This window comes from Pocillopora verrucosa, chromosome 5 (genome assembly GCF_036669915.1).
Source record: "Pocillopora verrucosa isolate sample1 chromosome 5, ASM3666991v2, whole genome shotgun sequence".
NCBI classification, from domain to species: Eukaryota; Metazoa; Cnidaria; class Anthozoa; order Scleractinia; family Pocilloporidae; genus Pocillopora; species Pocillopora verrucosa.
The window spans coordinates 11,725,243-11,733,697 of record NC_089316.1 but is presented as its reverse complement, the minus strand read 5'-3'; the positions used below and the strand labels follow the sequence as shown (position 1 = coordinate 11,733,697).

Here is an 8,455-nt window from a genome sequence, read left to right as displayed (position 1 = left end):
TGGTTCCTAGAATTTGAACATGTCATCGTGACATTCGCATAATTAAAATAATCACATGACCTTGAGAACGGAAATCAGATTTCATAACTGTCACGCAACCACTTGGCGAGGTCTTTACTTTGCCTTACTTTGCGGTTATATTTCTCTGACCCCTATATTTTTTCAGTGGGTGAATTTGATTCCTTGTGTTTTTCTTGGTTAGATCGTTGTCATTTTCATGATTGTCGGAAGATAAGTTAAACTGACAAATTTTCCCAAAATAAGAAACCTGTTTGAGACTCTGAGTCAGCGGATTAGAGACAAGCGAGGAACAGTGCGAGTTAAAGTTCCTGATCCCACGGCAGCTTTTCGCTCATTCCATTAACCGAGAGCATAAAAAAAAAAAAGATTAAGGCTAACATCAGCCCTACCCCCCCCTCCCCACCCATTAAAAAAAAGGCACATTTTTGGTAATTCCGCCGTTTTCTTGTTTTTAAGTTCTTCGCTGAATGCGTGACTGAGCCCACAGGCAGCTCAAGCTCGCACAGTTAGCATTCATAACTATGCAAATATAATCATTATTTTGGCCGACGAGTGAAATATGAGGATTTGTCTGAGGATAAACCGTTGCATACTTAACTCAGAAAGTTGAAATATTTTTGAACAAAGAACTTTACTTGCCTCTATATTGTTTGTTCATCTAAATTTTGAGAGTTCTTCAAAGCTGATTTATGGCCGCATAAGTAAGCAAAGCAACCTTGAAAATTCGAAAAAAAGCTGTGTTATCTTTGTTTTGAATCAAAACGGAATCAAACTTTCAAGTTGAGAATGTGACTATTCCAATCCTTTAAGTTCCACAACATAAATATACCGAAACCTAGCGATTATAAGCTCAGGGACTATACAACTTCATAAGAGGTTTGGGAAGAGCTTTTCAACGGAGGGACCTATATCCTAGGGGGCTTACAAACGGAGGGGCCCTATGTCCGAGGGGGCTTGTGAAAGCAATAGAAAAGAGAAAAGAAGCTGGGCGCTGATCAAAATACGTTTTGCATTTCTTGGATTTTAATTAAGCTACAAAACGTTAAAATAACTCAAACTCGTTAGAACATTTGAAACAGGATTTTTTTAAAAAACCAACAACACGAACAAAACTGTAAGATAACAAAGCTGAAGTTCAAACTTCCCCCTTGAAGTTCATCTTTGTTCTCTTAACATTAGATATTTTTCGTTTGTATTTTACAATTTTTTTTTGTTCAAAGGTAGATGGGCATTTGACCTGGAGGGAGGGAGGAGGGCTTACAAATGGGGGTTGAGGGCTTGTAAGCAGCAGTTTACAGTATTTATATCTTTGCAGTATTTATATATTAACAAAGTGTTAATTTAAACTTGGACTTCCTGTGGTGTGTTAGGGTGTAACTGGGGTATTGTTCTACTTTCCGTTGCAAAAACCAACTGAGGTGAAATGAACCATGGGTAATTTTAGTTTATTAGATACTCTTTCCAAAAGCTTGGAAAAAAGAGCCACAATAGGATATAGCAAATCCTTATCCGCATTACACAGTGCAACTGCCACTTTGACATCTCAGGGACAGAGGATGGGGACACTGGGGCAGAAATATTAAAACTTGCTGATTTCAGATGACAATTACCAAGCAACATGACTAGAATGCATAGGTTCAATAACAAGTAATCAAACTAAGTTAAAACTTGACTTCTTATGATCATATGCTCAGTATTCTTTTCGATGACTGATCTATCTGTGCTTCATGGGTTCAACTGCCCAGCATTTAAAGTACTATTTCAGTTTTAAAACATAATCTCACTTTTTAAATGAAATGTACACAGGACATGACATTTCCATATCTAGGGTGACAAAAAAAGAAATTATAAACTGGTTCCCATTTTAGAATAAGCTCTACACTCAGTATGCAGAGTACCGGTAATTCTCATTTATTTCATATTAGCAGTAATTTTCTTTTACTTCATGGATTCCAAACTGATGTTGGCTTTTCCAAGTACCTAAAAAAACAAAGCAAATTAAAAAAACTAGTAAAATCATAGCATTCAAAATGAGCACAGGGACTTCCATTACATTGTTTTTAAGTTTCCACAAGCCCAAAAGTCTCCTTACAACATTTTTCATCCCAGACAAAAAGTGAGTGGGTCCCCTGTGGTGTCTTGTGTCTCTGAACTTTGCCGCAACAGGTGTGGTTGTTCTCTCTTTTCAAGTTTCTACACTTAAATTTTCTTAGTCTGCAACAAAAATACATCATCAAACCAGAGGGAAACTTAAGAGAGGTCAAAAAATTGAATACATAATAAATTTTTCATTGATAAGAATCCCTATTTTATTTAAAACTTGTCCCATGGGAAAAAAAAAGGCCAGGCACGCCAGGTTTTCTACTGTTTAAACATAAACTTTCTCTGGACCTTTAACCCCAAATAGTGACAAGCAACTAATTTCTCCTTGCAATATTATCCCTAAATTATCATTATTATCATGAGAATGAATAGAGGACATAATTACTAACGAAAAAAAGCTCTTGATTATTGAACAAATTCTCCTTGTCAGAACATTAGGAAATACATAGAGAAAAGAATGGAGAATATACATATATGTTGATGTTAGAGTGTAAAGAATTCAAACAGACAATACCAAATGCATGTGTATAAATTAAGGATTCTATTATATCATTGTGCTTCTACGATTTCCTTGGCTTATAGTGTGCTCTTGCAGGAATTGGCACATGCAAGCACAGGGTGCAGATGGAAAATGTGTATAACGGCAGAACAATAACATTAGCATCATCTTCCAAATATGATGAATTTCATTTCTTTTTTTCTATTGCTCAATTTCTTGAATCTAAATTAATCTCACATGTATTTGTAAGGAGAATCCCATGAGTTCAAGTACATTTCTTAATTCAAAGCCACGAGTGATGTTTAGAAAGCTTTGGTAACTGCACAAGCCATGGCAGTGCCTTTTGGAAACCTTTCCTAACAAAATGAGTATAACCATAAATTATGACATGCAAGAGCTGTTTATGCATTTTTATGTATGACATGTTCTAAACATAATCTCTTACAAATACTGCTTTTTGTACATTCCTGGTGCACATTTCTCAAACATTTTTAACCAGTTGGAAAATGCCTTAAGATAATTATATTGTTTGATGTGATCATTCATTAGAATGATCACATCAAATTTTATGGACACATCAAGTTTAAATGTTTTTTTTTTAAATTATGAAAAAGTTTAGCATTGTTTAGTTATCTTAAAAAGCTTTAATTTCAAGCCAGTGTGTAGTATGGAAAACCTGTAACTTAATAACTGACTTAACAAGTTACTTTTCAAAATAATTCACAATAGACCAATCAGGAATGAAACATTTTGTTTCAGTATATAATGATTATCATTAGATTATTTTAAAGGTAATATTTGAATTTAAGTAAAGAAAGCACAACAGTCCTATGTCTAGGTGACTTGCTGTAGTCTTATTTATCTTGAGTCCTTAATTTTTGCAAATGACTGTTAATTAAAATTGGGGAGAAAATAATAAAAAAGGACACCAACAATTTGACAATGAAAAGTTAAACCCCATCCCTCTCTCACTGTAGGACAGTACTCACTACATGATGAAAGTATGAACCTGATTAATTCTGATTAAAGCTGACTAATTTGAGAGTATATTAGAGTTTGAGGGTACATGTTTAAGTATGTCAGTACTCAAAATTCTTTTGCAATTGTTTAATATCGTGATGTTATACCTCCCAACGCAAAAACTATTTTTTATTTGACCCGAATTTTTCCCTTTGACTTCAGCTCAAGGAACAGTTGAGAGTCTTGGGAAAAGAAAACTCACTGTTTCCCTCGAAGCCAGTCATAACTACCTAATATGTTTAACTTCATTAACAAAGTTTGAACTGACACAAACTCTGGACAGGTATGGCAAAGAATGCATTGCATTGAAAAACCAAGGCTTCCTTTTTCTATCACCCCACTCTCTGTTGAAGAACTTAACCCTGTTCACTTGGCTTTACTAAACTACACTTAAGAAACAATCAGTACAGTTGTTTGTCTAAGTATTTAATCACTTGGCTCACTTTTGTAGTATTCACTCAGTACAACAGATGTGCAAGAGCTACTTTTATCACATGGAAAAGAATGCTTGATTTATTATGGGTTTTATGCTAGTAAATTAGATGTAATTGGTTGTTGCTAGATGATAATCAGAACAAAAGTCAATCAATTCCTGTAATTAAATTTTGCTCTGTCTCTTGATAGCAAGAATTATACTAAACATCTGTCACCGAGTACAAGATATACTACTGTCAAGCAACATGAAGTCTCCACCAACTCTGACAGGACACTTTTGTGCCCCCCCTTGACTATCTTGTTGTGACAATAATTGAGTTTGTGGTTTGAAATCTAACATGGTATCAAAGCTAATTAAACACAGAAAGAAAAGAGAGTCTGGTCAGTCTACCAGGAAACTTACTGCTTGTCTTCTACAGGCTTTAAGAGCTCGAAACTCCTTATCACCGGCATGTTTGGCAATGTTGTCTTTCTGGGACACTGACAGCATCCATAAAGAAGGGCCTGAAAAAAATTATAAATAAAAACCATTAAGGAAATAAAATATCTAAAACAACTTGACAAATTTTTGGTTGACCATTAAAACAATCTCAAGCATACTCTCAGAAATATTAAAAACAAACCATGTCAGATTTTCAGTTGAGTGAGTCAACTCTCAGATCTCGGAAGTAAAAAGATCAAGATTTCAGGTAGTTGGTTAAGAAGGGAAAATTTGGGACAGATTTGAACTCTATAATGATCTTTTTACTTGTCATACACAGTGCTATTTATAACACTGATTGAGCCTAAAAACAGTCTAATATTTCCAGGCTTTCCATGACCCTGGTCTGTGATTGGCTAAAATACTAGCACTATAATCAACCAATCAAAGACAAAAATGGCAATTTGGCCCCCAGGTAAAATGTCAGGCGGGATATAGGCGGGATCCCGGCAATCCCACCCAGGATCCCAGGTGGGAATGGCGGGATCCCGCCCTAGGTGGTGGGATCCCACCTTTCCCACATGGGATGAAAATTTGATCCCACCTGGGATCCCGCATTTAATGCGGGATTCCTGCATCCCACCTGGGATCTTAGGTGGGACTTATGCATTCTACCCGGGATCCTGGTTGGGATTTACATATCCCACCTGGGATTCTTTATCCCACCCACGAAAATATTGTTTTGCTGTTTTTATTCTTACAAAACATTTTTGTGAGAGTTCCAATACTTATGGATCATCCACACACTCCGCAAATATTTGGCATGTGGACAAGACAGAGGTGCTCACTGTTCCCTTCGAGAAAATACACCTTTTAAATGACTTCTTCAATTTGCTTTATTTGAAACTCTGATCTGAAAATATTTTTAAAACAAGCCTTGTTAGTAGTGAGAAGTACAAACCGAGATTCCTTTCAATACTCAATTTCTTAAATGTCCCAATCACTGGACCTCCTAAAAAATATTACTTCTTTATATTTTTGGTGCAAAATACAATTCCTTCTTTACATACAAATGAAGAGTACAAGTCACAGTTCAATAATAACAGCTCTAAAGTTTACTTGTTGTTCTTCTCTGAGTCACGATCAACAAAATTTTTCTATACCTTGTAGTTCTGGTATAAAATTTTACTTGTAGTATAAAATGACAACCTTGTATCTTCGTTCTCTCCACCCCTTTCCAAGCTCGGTAACGCTTCGGACTGTGCATAACCATTTGCAGACGAGAATTCCAATGCACCTCTGTAATCGCATGTAGTTACTTCTGTCTCTCGTGCAAATGTTTTCTCCGTTAGGAGACGCACTTGAATCTGTTGGCACCACTGCTAGTTCACTGGAAAGACCGACTGAGGAATCAAGATGGCTAGCTGTGTTGGAACGTGTTGCTGAACGCTTGTTGTGGTCAAGCCTTGTTGATTTGGGTACTGGTACACTGGGATCATCTGGGTATCTCTTATACTTCCTAATGTGATTGGCTTGTGTTGTTTCTCACCTTCGCCGTGAACATAACTCAAGTGGGTTTCGAGTCTTTCTTTCCTCGAAAACTTTCGGCCACAACTCGTGCATTCTTGTTCGATTCTTGTTGATTATTTCTACATAGAGTGAATTCACATCATTATTTATGTCATCATCAAAACATGAATCCAAGGTATCCACCATCTAAGAGAGGAGAACCGATCAGAAGAGACAGAATAATGTTGCGCGCTTCTCTTGAGACTGCAATGGGTCAAGCCAGCGGATTCTCTTTGCTAAAAGGTCCACGTGATCATGGCCGTAATCGGAAACAAAGAAAACTCCATTTGGCGCTCATCTTTGAATGTACTTTTCATCGGTTAACCGCTCTTGCTTCAAGTTGTTTCTTTCCCCAACTATTTTGCATAATATAACACTTCTAAAGATTGGTTTTATTGTGGTTTAATGGGAAAACGAGAACAGTGTGAGTGTTTTAAACGAAAAGAAAGTCGTTGGCGCCGTGAACTTAAAAGGGACAATTAACAGTTGACATATCGACTGGTTCAAACAACGATCGAGTGGCCATTTAAAGCTAGGATTTTTAGAAGTTTGTGGTGAGTACAAATTGCCATTTTCGTTACGTGATCAAAATCTTATCAAAGAATAGAAATAACGGCTTGAATTAAGCTTACCTAACGCTCAGCGCAACTGAAACTCAAATAATTCTGATAATCGAATTGGTCGCTTGCATGCTGCAGTTTCCTAAGCTTACACTTTACAATGAAATAAATCTATGAGTAAGGTTTCAAGATTACTTTAGTCACATTTGGGAACATTCTGACCTTACTTTGCTTTGAAAAATTCGACTGAAGAGAGAGCAGACTTTCAATCAGTACCTTTGTCAAAATTTTGATAACATGAATTATTGAGGTTTTGTCTTTCTTTTATTCTTTGATACACAACAGCCATTTTTTTTAAACGTTGAGCCTTATTACACTGTAGATGGTCTGCTTAAATGATGAAGAAAAAGTAATATGCTGAGTTGTGCTGTTATTCTTTAGGAATGTTCGGTTAAGAAATTTGTTAATGAAACAAGTCAAACACATGCTGGTTCATTGCAAATAAATTATGAGATCTTTATCACATATAGTCTGTGTATTCATGTACTGTTTGAATCATTTATGATCAACAGCTTGGTAAGACAATGGGATCCCATTGGAGGTGTCAGTATGTTCTATAGCTAGTTGGAAAGTTTTGGACCCTCAGTGGATTGATGGGGTCTATAGCTCACCTAGAAAATTTTATCCTCTTAATTTTAAGATATCCTGTCTGGTACATTTCATAAATCTGTGGTCTCCAGTGATAAACAGGATCCCTCAAAGGGTTTTTCTGAAAGTGGGAAGCCATCTGTAATTTTATGCAGGGTCTAAACTGGGATTGGCAGGATCCCAGATGCAATCCCGCCTGGGATATGATTTCCCAGGTGGGAAACTATCTGAAATTTGAAGCAGGATCCCAAGAGGGATTGGTGGGATTCTAGGTTTAATCCTGCCCGGGATGTGCTTTCCCAGGAGGGATGCTATTAGGAACTTAAGACGGGATCCCAACTTCAATTAGCAGGATCCCATGTGGGATCCCATGCAGGATGTTCCATAATCCCAAGTGGGATCCCATGCGGGATGTTCCATAATCCCAGGTGGGATCCCATGTGGGATGTTCCATAATCCCAGATGGGATTCCATGCGGGATGTTCCATAATCCCAGCTGGGATCCCATGCGGGATGTTCCATAATCCCAGATGGGATCCCATGCAGGATGTTCCATAATCCCAGCTGGGATCCCATGCGGGATGTTCCATAATCCCAGCTGCAATCCCATGCGGGATGTTCCATAATCCCACCCGGGATCCCACCTGAAAAAGGCGGGATCCCACCTGGGACACACCTGGGATCCCAGGTGGGATTGGCGGGATCCCACCTTATATTTTTACCTGGGGGTGTCTTGTATTTTGCAGTGGCTAAAGTTGGTTTCTTTCTTTTTCTCTTTTTTTTCCCTTCTTTTTCATATTTTAAAATATTAATTACAAAACCACACATTACATTTACAATACATCAGCTACCTTACTTTTACAAAAAATTACTCATGATCAGTAAATTCCATTATAATCCAACAAATACAATTATTTGCTTGTGGGCAATTGGTCTAGGCCCATCACATGACAGAATATCCCCTAGCTAAAACTGGGGGATATGCAAGAATATACCTCAAGTGATATTCCCCAATTTTCAAACCTTACATCTAAAATGGAAAACTCTGTGTTTATAGATTTGATTCAAGATGAAGAGCATTGCTATAGAAAGAAAATGTTTCTTTTGTTCACAAAATCATTTCAGAGAACACTGACACACCATAAACAGTAGTCAGTTCATTAACATTTTTCTTGTGTT

General features: G+C 37.1%; 1 long non-coding RNA gene across 1 annotated transcript in view; it reads right to left on the bottom strand.

The window, feature by feature from the left end:
- Positions 1-1,015: 1,015 nt before the first annotated feature.
- LOC136281246 (uncharacterized) overlaps positions 1,016-8,455 on the bottom strand; it is a 10,534-nt gene continuing 3,094 nt past the window's right edge. The window contains exons 3-5 of the long non-coding RNA XR_010717624.1: positions 4,482-4,582; positions 2,114-2,235; positions 1,016-2,001 (exon numbers count right to left, since the gene is read on the bottom strand). This is a non-coding gene — a long non-coding RNA (uncharacterized lncRNA). The remainder of the gene's footprint in view (positions 2,002-2,113; positions 2,236-4,481; positions 4,583-8,455) is intronic.